The sequence below is a fragment of the Eptatretus burgeri genome, chromosome 2 (assembly GCF_056783735.1).
Source record: "Eptatretus burgeri isolate ZD-2024b chromosome 2, Ebu_testis_v1, whole genome shotgun sequence".
Taxonomy (NCBI): domain Eukaryota; kingdom Metazoa; phylum Chordata; class Myxini; order Myxiniformes; family Myxinidae; genus Eptatretus; species Eptatretus burgeri.
Window position 1 is genome coordinate 114,871,100 of NC_140962.1, and position 20,854 is coordinate 114,891,953.

Here is a 20,854-nt window from a genome sequence, read left to right on the forward strand (position 1 = left end):
TGTAGCAAACGTCAGTGCTCATCACACCAATAGATGACTGAGCAGCCTCATTGATCTCATCGGCGGTCTCATCCTAATATTCTCACAATGGATTCTTCATCTTTGGATCCAGGAATTAATTTCATGGTGACAGGTCAATAGAATAAGGAGGGTGTGGAAGAAAAAAAAACTCACAACCCACTTCTGTAGAAATTAGTTCCTAGAACACCCACCGTACCTTGCGCTGTCTTGAGAAACAAGACATGGGCGGGATCTACGAGGGCAAATTTGACTGGACGTGACAACGTAATATGCCGTACTATTTTGGCCGAGTACTGTTAAATGGAAGGGGTTTTCAAAATGTCAAAACGGTGACTTGTGTTCTACAGTGCTCAAGTACATCATTCAATTGAAATATAATAAACATTTTAAAGGATGTAGAAAAAAACTTTTTCAACGTTTATGTTAAAAAAAACAAAGTTTACCGCTGTTGATGCAGCATCTTTTACACCACATTATTTAACACTTTATATTAGTTATTTATATATCCACACTGTTAATGAAGAGAGAGGGGAGGAGGCTTTGGGTACAGGGGATGGGAGGGGAGGGGGAGGGAATGACAAGGGAGGAGGGGTGGGGGGAGGTAAGGAGAGTTGTTGAAAGTGTGGGGGATTACAGAATAGCTCGGGGAGGGGGCCGGATGAGGAGAAAAGGCTCTGTGGTGCTGGGGGAGAGGGGGCAGAAGGTAGTTGAGGATTTGAGTAGGTGGAGTGATGAGGTTGAGGTGAGAGGGCAGGGCGCAGGGGAAGGAGGCAGCTTTGTGGATGAGGGGGGGCAACTTTTGGGGGGGGTGAATGGTGGGAGAAGGGTGAGTAGGGAGAGTTGGAGAAAGGTGAGGGGGGAGTTTTTGAGAAAGGTGAGAGGGAGGCTTGGAGGGAGAAGAGTGTGATGGTTGCTTTGAGAGGGAGGGGTGAGAGGGGTGAGTTGGCACTGAAGTTGGAAAAAAATAATGGTTGATGGAATGCGAACATTCATTGCAAACTGGGGTTTAAAAATATTTTTAGGTCATAGATGTGATTAAAGACATTTCCTGATGGATGAAATAAAGGCAAATTCAGAGAATGGAGAGAAGAAATGTTGTAGCAGTTGTATATTTTCGGCAACGTATGAAGGAAAGGTCGAATGGAGAGACGTCTGTTGAAATAGAAGAGTAGTAGTGCATTATGATGCAGTAATGAGTACCACACGTGTGAAAGAGGAAAATGAAGCATTATAAGAGATCGTTTCGTTATTATTATTATATTGTTTGAGAGAGTTTTCATCAGATTAGGTCATGGAAATGTTGCAGAAAAAAATCGTGAGGTGAATGGTGAATTTGGATCGGTAAACGCAGGGGGTGGAAACAGATCACGCGGTTATGGGAGAAGCGTGGGCTGTGGGAAGTGTGTAGTCAAAAGTGAATTTATTTATTTTAAATAAGGATTCCGTAACACTCAGAAAAGAGAAGGTTGAAGTAAAATCGTGGAGGTGTATGGTGAATCTGGAACTGTAAACGCAGAGTGAAGCTGCTGGGTCGATGAAAAGTATCGGGAAGAGAGTGGAGAGAGATACTTGATTACAGGAGGTGTGTAGATCGAAAGGATACAAGGAAAATTATTAATTTTTGATGTATTTTTGAAGAATAGGTAAGATTCGGGAATGGAAAGTTGCAGGAAGAAATTGTGAAGGTAATGGCGAGAGTGGGTCAGCTCAAGTCGAATAAAGATGGCGAGCCGGCAGAAGGAGGAAGAAGAAGAAGAGGAAGAAGAAGGAGCGGAACTCTTGGTTGTACAGGGAGAAAGGTAGTTTGTTTGTCTTTTGAATTTAAGACAAGAAACAGAGTGTTTAGTTGGTAGGGAATAGATAAGGGGTGTTGGGAAAGTGGGGAAAATAGAAATTGGAGGTAATAGGGAGAGAATACAAATAAAACATCTCTCTGGCAATTATCAGAGAACCACCTCACCGCCTTCGAGTCTGGCATTTCAGTCAAGCCGACTGGCAGGGTCTTCAATCAGCCATCAAACTTATAGACTGGTCTCCTATCGCTAATTTCTCCAGCATCAACTCATCCTGGGAATTCTTTCAGAGAAACTTGCTCTCCCTCATGCACAGATTTATCCCCTCTCGTCTTCAGGTGTCCAACCCTTCCTCCCGCCATTGGTTCACTGAAGCTTGTGGCGAGGCAGTTGTCCTGAAACAACTTGTCCTTCCCTCATGGAAAGCAAACCCAACTGAGGGTAATCTCAGTTTGTTCCATAAAGCTCGGAACAAGTGTGTATCTACCCTCAGGAGAGCCAGAAAACATCTTTCTAAGCTCAAGTCTGAACTTTCAAACCTCTCTCCCTCTTCAAAATCCTGGTGGCATCTGATCAAATTTGTTTCTGGTGTATGTTCCCCCTCCATCCCCTCCCTTACCTCGAATGGCCGCACTGCTGATACCGCATGTGAAAATGCTGAATGCCTAAACTCGGTGTTTGCAGCTAAATCTTGTGTCCAAAACCCATCGCTTTCTCTACCCACATTACCCAGTTGCACCCAACTCTCCCGGGACTCTGTGTCCTTTTCTCCTGACAAGGTGGAGAGCTTGCTGTCAAACCTCGACTCAGATTCTGCAACCGGTCCAGATGGCATCAGCCCCCCCCCCACCCCCCATGTCCTAAAAGCCTGCTCTTCTGCTCTTGCTCACCCTCTCTCTGTTCCATTCACCCTCTCATTTGCTCAAGGTTATCTGGCATCTGCTTGGAAATCAGCAAACATTACTGCCCTGCATACCAAAGGTGCAAAAACAGATAACTGCAACTACAGACCAATCAGTCTTCTCCCAATCATCAACAAGGTTATGGAATCCAACATCGCTTCAGACATGAAATCCTTCCTCTTCTCCATTGGCTTGATTTCCGATCATCAATTTGGTTTCAGACCAGGTCACTCTACCCTGGATATGCTACTTCTGCTCTCCCAACAATGGATGGAGGTCCTCAATGCCAGACATGAAATCTGAGCCGTATCCCTGGACATATCACGTGCTTTTGACACGGTCTGGCACCCTGCACTACTAACCAAACACCCTTCCTCTGGTATCCAAGGCCATCTCCACTCATGGCTCGCAGACTTCTTGTTCTGTCACAGTCGATGTGTGGCCCTAAATGGAGTTCTTTCATCCCCTCTTCCTGTCCAGGCTGGAGTTCCTCAAGGTAGCATTCTGGGCCCTGTTCTTTTTCTGGTTTTAATAGATGATCTCTCCGACTCTCTGGAAAATCCTCTATATCTCTGCTGATGACTCCACCCTCTGCCGTAGCATCGGTCATCCCTCAGACCGGCAAGCAGCAGCAGCTTCTTCGCTCACTGCTGATCTGGATAAAATCACAAACTGGTCCAACACGTGGAACATGCCTTTCAATCCAGACAAATCTCACACTCTCACTATGTCTTTCCGATAGGACTGCTTATAACCCCCCCCTCCCCCCCCGATTTACTTTCTCAACAATCCTCTGGAAGAAGTCCTTTCTTTCAAGCTTCTGGGTCTCACTATCTGCCATGATCTTTCCTGAGAGCGCCACATTTCAAACCTCGCCTCCAAAGCCAGTCGCCGACTGGGAATCCTCCGTTGTGCAACGTCCTTCCTCGGCCCACCTGAGCTCCTGACCACTTACAAAGCTTTTGTCCGCAGCCTGATGGAGTACTGCTCTCCCCTCTGGGCTGGTGCTCCTGCCTCCCACCTTTCTCGGCTTCACGCTGTGGAAACCAAGGCATTTCGGATCGTTGGCATCTCCCGCAATGAGGCTGAGTCTTTGGGCCTCTCACTCTCTCACCGCAGGCTGGTCGGTGGTCTTTCTGTCTTATACAGTCGCCTCTCCAGCCTCGCCCCCTCCTGCTCTCTGCGATTTGTCCCCATCATATTTCCGCAGGGCGCTCAAGGTCCCCCAACAACCCCCTTCTGGTAAAACTACCAAAATCACGAATCACTGCTCACCTTCATTCTTTCATTCCTCTTTTTTTCCTGCCTTTGGAATAAACTCCCTCACTGTATTAAATCCCATTTTTCCCTCCAGGCTTTCAAAACAGCTGTTCACCACCACCTCTTATCATCCCCCATCCAAATCCTCGATCTTTTCTTGCCCCGATAATCCACCCAACCCCACCTCCTTCAAATTCCCTGCTTTCCTTCCTGAAAGTCCCTGTAATGTCCATCTTGTATTCCCCATGTTCTCTGCCCTCTCCCTTCCACAGATCTCCTAATGTCTCTGTTCCGCACTGTTTTGTCCTTCCCACTCCCGCCCTCTTGTCTCATGCCCCTCCCCCTTTGCTGTGCGTTGTGTGTTCGCTCTCACACGAGCCTCGACAAGGTATATATAAAAAAAAACATCGTATACCAAGAGGGGAAGGGTGGGTCGGCCTCAAGGAGCCCGGTATGACAAGGTCGACGAAAACGCACAAAATAGCATGATTTTTGAAACAAAACCGAACTAGGAAAATAGAGAAACATGTTGGTGAGAAAATAAAGTTAAAACAGGATAGATTACGTCTGGAAATTTAGCTTTGAGAAAGTCAGCTGAGAGCCCTGAGAGACCCTGCCGTCGTTCCAAACCCAGAACCGGAAGTCAAAAGATAGACAGATATAAGATAGACAGATTGTTGATAGAAAGATAGACAGACAGAAGTGAACCAATTGCTTAACCCCGCTTTTCCTTTTGCGTGCACGAGGTAACAATTGTATGTTGCGTTGGAGATGAGGGCGACACATTGTCTTGGAGGAAAATTTTGCTATTTTGCAACAACTAAGGTTATTTCCGATGCAGTACTAGGCACATGCCTGCAGTACCTTCATATAGTATTACCCATTTAAGTCTTAAATTTGGGCACAGGATGGTGAAGCCCAAGGCCAAGATGGGAGAAGAATATGATGTGCTTAAAGTTCAGTACTCTCTGGTTGCAAATAATTATTTTTCGTTCTTGCTGATTTTGATGACCAACAATCATCACTTTGCATCTTCAGCGATTGATCAAATGAATGTATCCATGGTTCATCCGTCGTCAGGAAGTGCTTTGTGAACATGTCACCGTTGCAAGGCACCACTGCAGTTGAGTTGCACATCTCAACACGTGTGTAAAACTGAAGATGAGTCGTACACATCAACACCAGCTGAAGCATCATTGAGCACATCCGGAACCCATTTTGCACAAAGTTTTCTCAGCATGAAGAACATGCTTGCAGGGAAAATGTCTGCTTCCTGTACAATCACAAAACAGGTTATCCTGTGCAATCTCAGATCAGAATTGCACGCACCTTCAGAACCTGTTCTTCATCAGTCGCCGACATCTTCAGGACCATCATGGATGTTGTTCACCCACCTCCATTTGGTTTCATACAAAGAGGAATGGTCTTCCAATCCCACCATCCTAAACTGATTAATTTCCCATGGAAGTTTTCAGAGCAGAACACAAAAGTTGATAATTAAATAAACATCTATATATGAAAAATTCACTTGCTATGTGCCTCGGTCAAATTATTCGTTGTAATTGAAAGCAACATGTGTACATTGCTGTCACCAAGTGAGGAAGTTTGGTATTACTACTTATCATGATGACATTTTAAAAGCTCCTGTCAGTTTGATATGGCAAGGTCATCCAAAAAAACTTTTCAAATATAATACATCCAGCAAGACTTACATGAGAGGGTTATAATGGTTTGGTGTACCTTATACACCAAGAGTAACATTCACAAAACGATCTGGGTTTTCTTTCTGTAACATTCACAAAACCATCTGGGTTTTCCTTCTGTAACATTCACAAAATGACCTGGGTGTTATCTTTCGATACCTCCAGGAAAGTAAAGTCATCCAAAAAGGCTATAAGTGGAGGCATCAGTTGAGTTGCCCTTCTGTTATCTCCCATATCAGTACTTTAGCAGTTGTAATTTCTGGATAAATGAGTATCTCCAGTGCCAAACAATTATTGCTCAGCCCAATTGCAATGGCTTTTCAAGTCTTTTCCAGTTGCTAGTATAGGCATGTGTTGAAAAATTGCATGATTAATTTCACAAAATGCTGCATCAGGGGGTTTGAAATGTTACTGAGAATCCAAAAGTACTCGAGCGAGAGCAGTTTCAATCACCGTTCTATTTCAACAGTGGTGGTGGGGTAGGGCGTTGGGAAGGTGGTGCTATGATCTCTGGGGTCTTTGGAGCTCCCTTCCTCAGCAATGAACTCTTTGAGGATTTCAACTTCCTACACACCTGTGCTGTGCAATTCTTTCAGCATCTCCACCATATTTGTTTCATGAAAAATGAATCCAACTTACAAGTTACGAATACAAATATTACTAAATTATGCTTACAAGTTCACATACATTTATAAGCCAACAAATATAGCATTAACACACCAGTTGCAGCAGTCTGAAATTATCTCTCTAGCCATTCTCAGAGAACAGCCTCGACACCGGCAAGTTTGAGAGCTCACTCGGGCAAACTGGCAGGGACTGCAAGCAGCCATTGCACGTTAGAACTGGTCTCCTACTCTCCTATGTCTACCACCCCTGTTATTAACGCAGCCTGGGAATTCTTCCACAGAAACCTGCTCTCCCTGATGCACAGCTTCCTCCCACCTCGTCTTCAGCTATGACACCCATCCTCCCATCAATGGCACACTGAATCCTGAAGTGAGGCAGTTGCCTTGCAACAACTTGCATCCTCCTCTTGGAAGGTGAATCCAACCGTAGGCAACCTCAGATCATTCCACAAAGCCTCCCAACAAGTGTGTGCCCGCTCTCAGGAGAGCAAGGAAATAACATCTGTCAAACCTCAAGATTTAACTTTCAAACTTTTATCCCTCCTCTAAAACCTGGTGGTATCTTGCTAAGTCTGTCTCTGGAGTATCCTACCCTGAAATCCCTTCCTTCAATTAAAATAGCATCACTGCTGACTATTTCTGAGAAGGTCAAATGCCTCAAATCTGTGTTTGCTTCCAAATCGTGTCCCCAACTCGTCACTCTCTGTACCCACCCTTTGCAGTTGTACCCAACTGCTCCTGGAACATGTATCCTTTGCACCTGTGAAGGTGGAGAAGTTTCTGGCAATCCTCAACTCTGACTCTACAACTGGACTGGACGGCATCAGCTCACGTGTCATAAAAACTTGCTCTATTGAACTCGCACTTCCTCTCTCTCCCCTTCTTACCCTATCATTTGCACCAGTTGATATTGTGTCTGCATGGAAGTCAGCGAACATCACTACATTACATAAAAGGGACAAAATCTGATCAGCCATGATCATTATATAAAAGGTGCAAAAACCGATCCCCCCAACTTCAGACATATTAGCTTACTTACAATCAGCAAAGCCAAGGAATCCATCATCACAGTTGATATAAAATCATTCCTCTTCTCCAACAACCCCATCTCAGATCATTAATTAGGATTCAGACCTGGTCACACTCCATTGGACATGCTGCTTTGACTCTCGCAACAATGGTGGAAGCCCTCAATGTCAGACATGAGATCAGGGCCGTCTCTCTGGACATATCTTGAGTCTTCGATACAGTCTGGCATCCTGCCTTGCTCTCCAAACTATCTGCCTATGGAATCCAAGGCCAACTCCACAATTAGATTATTGACCTCCTCCACTGTCATAACCAAAGTGTGACTCTCAATGAAATCTTTCATATGCTCTCCCTGTCATGGATGGAATGCCCCATGACAGTGTTCCCTCTCGAACCCTCTCGAATACGTTGTCACTCATATTATTGGGTCTCGTGCTCAGCCATGATCTTTCTTCGGCAAACCACATTTTAAAGTTGGCCTCCAAAGCCAGTTGCAAATTGGGCATCTTCCATCTTAGAAAGTCCTTCTTTGGTACACCTGAACTCTTATGTACCTGTAAGGCCTTCATCGGCAGCTTTATTGAATACTGCTCTCCCCTCTGGGCTGGTGCCTCTGCCTCGCACCTTGCTCGGCTTGATGCTGTGGAAACTAAAGCCTTCAATATCATTGGAATCTCCTGCGATGAAGCTGAGTCGAAGGGCCTATCACTTTACCATGGCAGACAGGTTGGTGGCCTCTCTGTCTTCTTCCACCTCCTTTCTGGTCTTGTACCCTCTGCCCTCTCCATGCTTTGTCCCTCCCAGGTTTCTGAAGGGGGAATGCAGTCCATGAGCAAACCCCTTCTGGTGAAACTCCCAAAATCCAGAATCATTGCTCACCTCTACTCATTTGTTCCTCTTTTTTCCCCACCTGTGGAAGCAACTTCTACATTCTCTTCAATCTCATTCTTCCCTCCAGGTCTTCAAGACAGCTGTTCACCAACCACCATCTCAGATCATCCACCATCCAAAACCATGATTTTTTTCTTCCCCCATGTTAAACCACCCCCCCCCCCCAAATTTTTTTTCTAGTTTCCCCTTCCTGAGAGTTTGCTTCCATATCCATCTTATCTACATCCTTATCCCTCATCCTTACCCGCATCCCTTGTTTGTCCGTGCCTGTTTATTTTGTCTCTTGGCCCTGCTGTTGGCATTTCCCCCCTCTCTTTCTGCTGTTCCTTTTGTTCTGTTTCATCCTCATGCATGCTGTGTTCTACCTCTTCCATGGGCCTTGACTCGATGAAAAAAAATGTAAAAGTCATTCCTATCCCAGTAAATTGGAAGTAATATGAAAATTACAATTTTCGTAACAACATGATAGAATTAAAATTGGTGGGACTGGGTGGTGGGAGGGAAGTGTCGCAATAGATTTAGTATCATGTTTCTATGATGTGGTACATAAGATATCTATCTACTATAAATGGATGAGGTGTGTGTGTGTGATACTTTTTGTCGATTAACTACAGACGTCTATTCATTAATTACGCACTGTTGGAATGTACCTTTTGACCTTTTGGACTGCTGTGAGACCCCTTCAAACTTTGAAGACCCTTTAAGACCCCGAACACCCAAAATACCCCAAAAACCCCCTAGACCCTGAAGACTCAGAATACCCCAAAAACCACAAAGACCTCAAAAACTCCCAAGACCCCAAAAAAGCCTAACAACCTGAAGATGCCAAAGACTGCGAAGACCCTAAAAAACCCCAAGACCCCTAAGAACCTTAAGAGCCCAAAAAACCCCAACACCCTGAAGACCCCAAAGACCCCATAAAACTCCAAGACCCTAAAGACTCCCAAGACCTCAAAGACCCCCAAGACCCTGAAGACCCCCAAAAAACCCAACACCCTGAAGACTCCAAAGACTACGAAGACCCAAAGACCCCCAAGAACCTGAAGACCCCAAAAAACCCCAACACCCTGAAGACCCCAAAGATTGCAAAAACTCCAAAGACCCCAAGACCCTGAAGACCTCAAAGACCCCGAAGTCCCCAAAGACCCCAAATACGTCCAAGACCCCCAAGACCCTGAAGACATCTAAGACTCAGAAGATCTCCAAGAGCCTGAAGACCCCAAAGCCCCCCAAGCCCCTGAAGACCCCTCAAGACTCTGAAGACCCGAAAGACCATGAAGACCCAAAAGTCCTCGAAGACCCCAAATTCTCAAAAAGTCCTCGAAGACCCAAAATTCTCAAAAAGTCACCAAGGACTCAAAAGTCCCTGAGGACCCAAAAGTCTCAAAAGGTCCCTGAGGACCCAAAAGTCTCAAAGTCCCTGAGGATCCAAAAAGTCCCCAAAGCCCCAAAAGTTCCCAAGGACCAAAAAGTCCTGGAGGACCCAAAGGTCTCAAAAAGTCCCTGATGACCCAAAAGTTCCCGAGGACCCAAAAGTTCTTGAGGACCGAAAAGTCCCCGATGACCCAAAAGATCCCTCAGACTGTAGATCCTGTAGACCCTTTAAGACTCGACTATACTACAAAAAATACATGAGAATTCCCATGTTTTAAACATACGCCTTGTTAAGGTATATAAAGCAGCTGAATATGTCCTTCTACCATGGCATGGCATTCATTCTAATTAAAAAATATATAATGAAAACATGGCAACAAAGCATATATTAATTAACACTAATAATATTTACAACAATAATAAGAATGGTAGTGTAAAACAGCAAAAATAATAACGAACATTTAATGCCCGTGCTGGCCCAAGCACATCTGTGCTTGGTGAAAGGCAAGCTCATACTCGAGCAGAACAGCAGGCGGGTATGCAACAAGGCTGTGAAGACAAATGAAAATTTGGTCCATTGAACCAACGGGCCCACGAGTTTGTATAAAAGTGCTCAATACGGTCGAGGTGGCCCATGAGTGATACAAAGGCAGATGTACTCCTATTATTGTTATTTCACAAAGTTGAGGCTCATTAAAGCACTAAAAGAAACATAGAACAGGCTAAAACACAGAAGAGCTAGAAGATTGTAGAAAGTGGGGAAATACCAACAGCATACAGGGTGGAGGGATACTTATACTTGGAGGAAGATTGGACAAGGGGAAGAAAGGGAGTTGGGCAGGGGGGTGGGAGGTGGAGGACACAGGTAGTAAACAAGAAGATTACAAACTCAAACATAGCAAGAAGAAGGCTGAAAAAAATAGGAATGGGAAACTGGGGATTAAACAGCAATGGAACAAAAAACGGAAGGTGGGTGGAAGGAGAGGAGAGAAAACATAATAACGTGGAAAGGAAGGGGTGGACTCTCGGGAGAGTTAATGAAGGTGGAAAAGATCATGGTTGTTGAGGCCGGATGACCCGAAGAGGAGGCGAACAGCCATCTTGAAGCTCTGGAGGGAAGAAAGAGAATGACTTAGGAAGTTGTTTTTACAGGTGAGAGAAAATAGAAACAAATTCTCACAGATTCAACTTCGTCGTCAGAGATTCCAATGTTTTTGTATTGTGGGCCTTGATCTGCACAGTATCAAGATGTGAAGGGTGTGATGCAGGGACACCCATTCAAAGAGGAGACCAGTACGTAATCCAGCTGCACATCAAGGCATTATAGGTTTTGAAAATTTTACACTTGCCAAGGAAAGATTGCATGACTTAGGATGCTCAGTCGGCGACCTGTCTTTGGAGGCTAACTCCGATATTTTGTTTGCATGTGGAACACCGGGACGACAGTTTATAGCTGGGCCTAGATTCAAACTCAGGCTGTACAGCTCAGAAACTTGAGGCTGTCATGCCAGCCTGAGAGATAGTGATTGGTATAGTCATTATTATTATTATTTTTTAAAATAATGCTTATGTTTAGATCACAAGATCTCTAGAAACACCGACAGTTTTAGGTGTATTTCAATAGAATATGGAAGTTGAAGAATATAATGAGGCTCCATTGAAGTCCAGTGCTATGATATGTTCTTCAGTCAACATTTCTCCACCAGGCAAAGCTGCTTCAATAGAAATCCATTTTATGTTTAAATGGTTCAGCACGCGAAGGGACAGATTTTGCTCGTCTAGACATGGAATCCCTCAGTTTCCAGACACTGCCTTTTTGAATCATAGCCTGCCATTGGACACAAAAAAAATTTGGAGCTCAAAGAAAAATGGAAAAACCCTCTTTGAAGCTGCGATCCTCAATGTGCATAAATCGAATGCAGCGATGTCGTCCTCCCATTTTCCCTCATCATGTGTGTTATCACGAGCTTTAGATTTATCTCCGTTTCCATCAAGCTCTGTTTAGGCAAAGTCATTACTCATTTACTTTCTGTTGTCTGCTCATTTAAAAAAAAACGTTGGCTGGTCTATCATAGTCAAACAGTGCAGAAGAGTTTGAAACGTTTCTTTTAAAAACGAGGTCAAAATGAAAAACGACACCAACCATATACTCAGCAGATTGCGAAGGTGAACTCTAAATATCGAAAAGTTGTTCCAATAATTGTCAATTCTGGGACAAACCACATAATGATGGTGCCTCACATCACATGATGATGATTCCTCACATCACATGATGATGATGCCTCACATCACATGATGATGATGCATCACATCACATGATGATGATGCCTCACATCACATGATGATGACATCTCACATCACATGATGATGACGTCTCACATCACATGATGATGTCCTACATCACATGATGATGACGTCCCACATCACATGATGACGTCCCACATCACATGACGTCTCATATCACATGATGATGATGTCTCATATCACATGATGATGATGTCTCACTTCACATGGTGATGATGTCTCAGATCACATGATGATGATGTCTCACATCACATGATGATGTCGAACATCACATCATGATGATGTTTCATATCACATGATGATGTCACATCACATGATGATGATGTCTCACATCACATAATGATATCGAACCTCACATGGTGATGATGTCGAACATCACATGGTAATGATGTCTCACATCACATGATGATGACGTCCCACATCACATGGTAATGATGTCTCACATCACATGATGATGACGTCCCACATCACATGATGATGACGTCCCACATCACATGATGACTACCCACATCACATGATGATGTCTCATCACATGGTAATGATGTCCCACATCACATGATGATGTCTCATCACATGATGCACATCACATTATGATGTCTCCCATCACATGATGATGACGTCCCACATCACATGATGATGTCCCATATCAGTTGTAAAGCACCAATAACGATCTGCTATTGAAACTCATTATGACTGGTGCAACCAAGAAATATTATTATTGTAATACTAGCATGGTTACCCAGCGTTGCCCGGGGGGAGGGGTATTTAGAAGTGGGGGAAGCAGGAGAGCCGGCAGGGCTGAGAATGGGGCAGGCGTTGCAGCGGCAGGAGAATCGACGGGGTGGGGAAACTGTAGGGAGCAGGATGAGCCAGAACACCAGTGGGTAAATGGGATCTTAAGGGAACACCAATGGGTAAAGGGGTCTTAAGGATCTTGGGGTCTTTATTGTCTTTGAGGTCTTAAGGATCTTTAAGGTCTTAAGGTTTTACAGGTCATTGGGGGTGTTAAGGGCTTTTGAGGTCTGAAAGGGTCTTTGGTGTCTTATAGTTCTTAAGGGTCTTCGAGGTCGTCTGGCTCTGCGGGGGTCTTCATTAGACTTATCTGTCTCAAAGGGCCTTCAGGGTATTAGGGATCTTAACCGTCTTTGGGGTCCAAATGGTCTTTGGTTATTCAGGGTTTTAAAGTGTCTCAATTGTGTTTGGGGAATTCAATCGTCTGAAGGGTCTAATGGGTCTTTGCGTCTTCGGGGTCTTAACTCCCAAGCATGCAGAAAGTCTTCTTTCAAGCATGTAAAAGGTCTGTTCACAAGCATGTATTCCAATCTCTCAAGCATGAAAAAAATAAAAGGTCTTTTGGTTCTTCCAGGTGTTTAAAGGCTGAGGTTGTGGATGAAAATACACTTAGGACAACCCCCGGGTTGGACTTGGTCTGTGTGCCAAATTTGGTGGTTGTTGATCCAGCAGTCATTGCAAAATCGCGAACAAACAGCCATCTGATGAATCTTATTTATTAGATATATACATCTTCAAGGGACGGGCATGGCGTGGCGTGGCGATTGCGAATCGGAACGTACTGTCCACCACTTACCGTAGCAGATAGCTTTGATTTACCACAGCACGAAAACGGTGAACATATTCTTTATTTTGTGAAGTTCCAATTGTGTGTGGAGTCAGGCCAACGGTGCAGTGAGCCAATGGATGGAAGACACAGCTCGACCAATTTGGTGTGTTGGCCTTTGGCCTTCACATATGTCATGTGATATCTGTTAATCAATGACATTGCATATAAATGAAAAAGCCAGAAAAGTGATCTTTAAAGGCTTAGGTAGTGGATGAAAATATCCCAAGGACAATCACCAGATCGGACTTGAGCTGTGTGCCAAATTTGATGGTTGTCGGTCCAACGTTCCTTGCATAAAATGTGAACAAACAGAAAGACAGACAGACATCCGATGAATCTTATTTATTAGATTTATGTTACATAATGGGAAGGGGAAACAATGACTGTGTTAAGGTAGGAGTGGAAAAGGTATAAGGCAGCAAATAAAATGAGGAATGGGTTTACAAACAGGTCGGGTTAAACTATCATCCTTGCTGAGCAACACAAGTATTTTATCCAGTTGTTGATTCCTCAATTATTCTCCAGAGGGATAGAGTAGGCTCATGTGCAAATCCCATGGCTGTGATATTTCAGAACGACCTTTTTATTTCCCAAAACAACTGCATTCCGTTTGCTCGCTTGAAAGTGTCATTGCCTTCCTTAATAATGCATAAGCCCATAACTTTTGGCACTGGAAGTTCACAGCTCTTCCACAAACTGGATATCAGGCCTGCAGTTAGTATTAGGTCGAATAAGGGAATTCAGCAGGATTCAGAAGCTGAGTGTTCTCATGTTGTCAAATACACTGTTGAATTTTTTTTTAAATGGTGAAGAGCTTCATCAAATGCCATACTTCTTGATCTTTCACATGATAAATTACGTGAATAAATATCTTCGTCACGGCAGATAAATCTGTGACACGGCGGGTCGCGAAATCGACCGTGAACACCAATAACTAAACCACGTGACTTAGGGTCCTCCATCGAAGGTTTAACCGGTTACCTAAAAATAATCACGTGACCTAATTACCGGGGGACACGCCCTCGGTACTCCTTGTCCGAACCGGGTCACTTTACCAGATCAGATGCAGCCGAGCGACACTGCCAAGGAACGTACTGGCTAAAAGAATGGATCGTTGGGAGTAAAGTCCCGGCTAGGCTAGGATACAGACGATCCCGGATCAATGAAAGAAAAGACAAAAACGAGCTGGGAATATTTCTGCATAAGCATTTATTAACAGGCAAGCGAGGAGAAGCATGTGGCACAGGGAATCCGGGCCATACAGCATGCCTCTGCTTTGTGGCGGCTGCATCGAGGCGGAGGTGTGAGAAGGTCTTTGCCGTCCGTGGGAGATATTGGTAGGCTGCGGTGGGGGGCGAAGATCGATGGTAAGACGCTGTTGTAATCAGCGCGCAGACCCGAACAAAGGTGTGCGCCATGCACATCCCACACAGTGTGATGTTAAATATCATGGGGTTAGATGTTAAATATGTTAAATATCATGATGTTAAATATTCCTGGTGTGTGTGTGTGTGTGTGTGTGTGTGTGTGTGTGTGTGTGTGTGTGTGTGTGTGTGTGTGTGTGTGTGTGTGTGTGTGTGTGTGTGTGTGTGTGTATGTATATGTATATATATATATATATATGTATATATGTATATATATATATATATGTATATATATATATATATATATATATATATATATATATACATATATACATATATGTAAATATATGTATGTATATTTATATACGTGTATATTGTTCCGGCCACGGGTACCAAGGCACCGGTTTGTTTGATTTTTTAAAAAAAATTTGTAAACCTTGTAGAGGCTCGTATGAGAGCGAACACACAACGCACAGCAAGGGGGGCATGAGACAAGAGCGGTGGGAGTGGGAAGGACAAAACAGTGGGGAACAGAGACATTAGGAGATTTGTGGAAGGGAGAGGGATGAGGTGGGGAACATGGGGAATACAAGATGGACATTACTGGGACTTTCAGGAAGGAAAGCAGGGGATTTGAAGGGGGTGGGCTTGGGTGGATTATCAGGGGTAGAAAAGATTGAGGATTTGGATGGGGGGTGACAAGAGGTGGTGGTGAACAGCTTTTTTGAAGGCCTGGAGGGAAGAATGGGATTGAATAGAGTGAGGGAGTGTATTCCAAACACAGGGAAAATGAGGAATGAAAGAGTGAAGGTGAGCACTGATTCGTGATTTTGGTAGTTTTACCAGAAGGTGGTTGTTGGCGGACCTTGAGCGTCCTGCGGAAATGTGGTGGGGACAAATCTTAGAGAGAGCAAGGGGAGCAAGGCTGGAGAGGAGACTGGAGAAGACAGAAGACCACCGACCAGCCTTCAGTGAGAGAGTGAGAGGCCCAAAGACTCAGCCTCATCGCGGGAGATACCAATCATCCGAAATGTCTTGGTTTCCACAGCGTGAAGCTGAGAAAGGTGGGAGGCAGGAGCACTAGCCCATAGCGGAGAGCAGTACTCCATCAGGCTGTGGACGAAATCTTTGTAAGTGGTCAGGAGTTCAGGTGGGCCGAGAAAGGACTTTGCACGACGGAGGATTCCCAGTCGGTGACTGGCTTTGGAGGTGATGTTTGAAATGTGGCTTTCCCAGGAAAGGTCATGACAGATAGTGAGACCCGGAAGCTTGAAAAAAAGGACTTCTTCCAGAGGATTGTTGAGAAAGTGGATGGGGGGGGGGTTCTAAACATTCCTTTCAGAGAGACATAATGAGAGTGTGAGATTTGTCCGGATTGAAAGACATGTTCCACGTGTTGGACCAGTTTGTGATATTATCCAGATCTGCAGTGAGCGAAAAAGTTGCTGCATGCCGGTCTGAGGGATGACAGATGATATGACAGAGGGTGGAGTCATCAGCAGAGATAAAGAGGATTTTCCAGAGAGTCGGAGAGATCGTTGATGAAAACCAGAAAAAGAACAGGGCCCAGAACGCTACCTTGAGGAACTCCACCCTGGACAGAAAAAGGGGATGAAAGAACTCCATTTAGGGCCACACGGTGACTGCGACAGGAGAGGAGTCTGCGAGCCATGAGTGGAGATGACCTTGGATACCATAGGAAGAGAGTTTGGTGAGTAGGGCAGGGTGCCAGACCGTGTCAAAAGCACACGATATGTCAAGGGATATGGCTCTGATTTCATGTCCGGCATTGAGGACCTCCATCCATTGTTGGGAGAGCAGAAGCAGAATATCCAGGGTAGAGTGACTTGGTCTGAAACCAAATGGAAATCAAACCATTGGAGAAGAGGAAGGATTTCATGTCTGAAGCGATGATTGATTCCATAACCTTGCTGATGATTGTCAGAAGGCTGATTGGTCTGCAGTTGCAGGGATCTGTTTTTGCACCTTTTTATGCAGGGTGGTAATGTTTGGTGATTTTCATGCAGATGGCCGATGACCTTGAGTAAATGAGAGAAAGAGGGGGTGAGCAAGAGCAGAGGAGCAGGGTTTTAGGACACGTGGGCTGATGCCATCTGGACCGGTTGCAGAATCTGAGTTGAGGTTTGACAGCAAACTCTCCACCTTGTCAGGAGAGAAGACAGAGTCCAGGGACAGTTGGGTGCAACTGGGTAAGATTGGAAGAGAAAGCGATGGGTTTTGCACACAAGATTTAGTTGCAAACACCGAGTTTAGGCATTCAGCTTTTTCATGTGCGGTATCAGCAGTGCGGCCATTTGAGGTAAGGGAAGGGATGGCGGGGGAACATACACCAGAAACAGATTTGATGAGACGCCACCAGGATTTTGAGGAGGGAGAGAGGTTTGAAAGTTCGGACTTGAGCTTAGAAAGATGTTGTTTTCTGGCTCTCCTGAGGGTAGATACACACTTGTTCTGAGCTTTATGGAAGGAACTGAGATTATCCTCATTTGGGTTTGCTTTCCATGAGGCAAAGGCAAGTTGTTTCAGGACAACTGCCTCACCACAAGCTTCAGTGAACTAAGGGTGGGACGAAGGAACTGAGATTACCCTCAATTGGGTTTGCTTTCCATGAGGCAAAGGAAAGTTGTTTCAGGACAACTGCCTCACCACAAGCTTCCGTGAACTAAAGGTGGGACGAAGGGTTGGACAACTGAAGACGAGAAAGGATAAATCTGTGCATGAGGGAGAGCAAGTTTCTTTGAAAGAATTCCCAGGATAAGTTGATGTTGTGGAAAGTAGCGATAGGAGACCAGTCTATAAGTTTGATAGCTGCTTGGAGAGCCTGCCAGTTGGCTTGAGTGGTGCCAGACTCAACGGCGGTGAGGTGGTTCTCTGATAACAGCCAGAGAGATGTCCACTTTGACAAGGACGTGATCAGAAGAACCGATTGGAGCGGAGTAAGAGCAGCAGATATTGTCAGGGAAATTTGTCAAAATCAGATCCAGAAGAGATGGAATCCCATTAGTTGAGATCCGGGTTGGGAAGTTGACCGATTGAGTCAGTCCCTATGAGTCACAGAAAGCTTTTGCTGAGCTGCCATGACAGGTGAGAGAGGTACCCACACCTAGCCAACTGGCATGATGACAATTGAAGTCGCCACATATGAGGAAGAGAGAGTTTGGATCAGAAGATAGAAGTTGGTCCATGTTTTCGGATAGTGAGGTGTAGATGGAGTCATCACTGTTTGGTAGACCGTACAGTACACATATAAACATGACGTGGGAGTGGAGGCGAGGCCGCAGCCAGAGTTCATGTGATAAATATGTTAAATATCATGTTGGGGAGTGTGGGGGAGTTAATGCAGACTGCAGTGTGGGAGTGAGGAGAGTGAGGAATAGAGTCTTTGATGAAGAGAGCAACTCCTCCACCAGGACGAGGCTCGGGTCCGTCATACTTGAGGAGGGAGTAACCAGGGAGAGATACTTGAGAGTCAGACATGTCTTGGGGGAGGAAAGTTTCTGTTAGGCAGATTATGTATGGTTTGTCAGTGCCAACCTGTATGGTAAGATCTGAAAGGTTTGAGCGAAGGCCCTGGATATTTGAGGTCCACAGTGTTAATGAAGAGGGAGTGCTGGAGGCTTTGGGTGCAGGGGGTGGGAGGGGAGGGGAAGGGTAGGACAAGGGATGAGGGGGAAGGTAAGGGGGTTGTTGAAAGTGTGTGGGGGATTTCAGAATAGCTCGGGGAGGGGGCCGGATGAGGAGGAGAAAAGTCTCTGTGGTGCTGGGGGAAGAGGGTGGACAAGAGAGGGGGCAGAAGGCGGTTGAGGATTTGAGGAGGTGGAGTGAAGAGATGGAGGTGAGAGGGCAATGGAAGGAGGCAGCTTTGTGGATGAGAGGGGGGGGGACTTTGAGAAGGTTGAGTGAGGGGGAGAAGGGTGAGTGGGGAGTTTTTGAGAGAGGTGAGGGGGAGGCTTGGAGGGAGAAGAGTGTGATGGTTGCTATGAGAGAGAGGGGTGAGGGGGGTGAGTTGGCACTGAAATTGGAAAAAAAATAATGTTTGATGTAAAGCGAACATTCATAGCAAACTGAGTTTTCAAATTTTTTTTTAGGTCAGAGATGTGATTAAAGACATTTCTTGATGGATGCAATGAAGACTAATTAAGAGACTGGAGAGAATAAACGCTGTAATAGTTGGATTTTTTTAGGCAAGGTATAAAGGAAACGTCGAATTGAGAGCAGTCTGTTTAAATAGTAGAAGAGTAGTGCATTATGATACAGTAAAGAGTACCACACATGTTAAAGAAGTGGAGGATGAAGCATTATAAGAGATCGTTTTTATTATTCCTGCGCTTTCGAAGAAAAGCGGGAATATTGTGATTGTCTCTGCCGTCTGTCCGTCCCTCCGTTGGTACGTCCGTCTGTCTTACCCTGTAACTCCTCCTGCACCATTTGAAATAGGAACTTGAAACTTTAGGACACAGTAGATATATGTATGGGGAAGTGCGCAACACTTTCGGATTTTTGATACGACCCCTAGGGGCTGGGCCAGAGGGGGTGGGGTCATGGGGGTCGATTTAAAAAAAAATTGTCATAGCTTTTTAAATCAAACATGTTCATGACTTGTACATTTAACAACATATTTTTTTTAAACACATGATGATCAGAGGGTGCTTGGGGGGTAGGGGGTGCTTGGGGGGTAGGGGGTGCTTAGCAGATAGGGGGTCAAAATAGCTCCCCCTACACCGTTTGAGATAGGAACTTGAAACTTTGGGACATAGTAGATATATGTATGGGGAAGTGCACAACACTTTCGGATTTTTGATATGACCCCTAGGGGCCGGGCCAGAGGGGTTGGGGTCATGGGGGTCGATAAAAAAATTGTCTTATAGCTTTTTAAAATAAACATATTCATGAGTTATACATTTAACAACATATTTTTTTAAACACATAATGATCAGAGGGTGCTTGTGGGGTAGCGGGGTGCTTTAGCAGATCGGGGGTCAAAATAGCTCCTCCTACACCGTTTGAGATAGGTACTTGAAACTTTGGAACATAATAGATATATGTATGGGGAAGTGCACAACACTTTCGGATTTTTGATATGACCCCTAGGGGCTGGGCCAGAGGGGTTGGGGTCATGGGGGTCGATAAAAAATTGTCTTATAGCTTTTTAAAATAAACATATTCATGAGTTATACATTTAACAACATATTTTTTTAAACACATAATGATCAGAGGGTGCTTGTGGGGTAGCGGGGTGCTTTAGCGGATCGGGGGTCAAAATAGCTCCTCCTACACCGTTTGAGATAGGTACTTGAAACTTTGGAACATAATAGATATATGTATGGGGAAGTGCACAACACTGTCGGATTTTTGATATGACCCCTAGGGGCTGGGCCAGAGGGGGTGGGGTCATGGGTGCTGATTTTTTGAAAGTGTATTTACCATTGTACATGGTAAATTCTTTCATAAAGAACTTATTTATGTGGCCCCCATGAGTGACAAACAGTCACAGGTTTTTCTGTATTTATCTAATTGATGCTGAATAATTATTGTAATTAATATTATACACAGTTTATTCCTATGATTAAATTGATGCACAGTTCTATATTGCTGGACAGTGTTAAATTAATGTTTCATGAAATGTTGACATGCCTGCAATGACTTCTGATTTAGTAAACATAGTAAGTCTTTGGTCATAAAGCACATCAAATAGAAAAGAATAGTCAATCCATTTTACAATATAAAATTTCACCTAGCGTTAATGGGACAAAGCAGTGCGCGCGGGAATATGCGATTGGGTGCCATCGACAATGTAGTTCTAGTTATTATTATTATTATTATTATTATTGTTTGAGAGAGTTTTCATCAGAATTGATCATGGAAGTGTTGTGGGGAAAAAATTGTGAGGTGAATGGTGAAATTGGATTGGTAAACGCAGGGGGTCTAAACAGATCATGTGGTTA

At 44.5% G+C, this 20,854-nt stretch overlaps 1 protein-coding gene across 1 annotated transcript in view; it reads left to right on the top strand.

Annotated features, from left to right (window-relative positions):
• The first annotated feature begins 10,731 nt into the window (after positions 1 to 10,731).
• LOC147032880 (pigment epithelium-derived factor-like) overlaps positions 10,732 to 20,854 on the top strand; it is a 59,451-nt gene continuing 49,328 nt past the window's right edge. The window contains exon 1 of the mRNA XM_085870841.1: positions 10,732 to 10,751. The gene's annotated coding sequence lies outside the window, so the exon portion shown is untranslated. The remainder of the gene's footprint in view (positions 10,752 to 20,854) is intronic.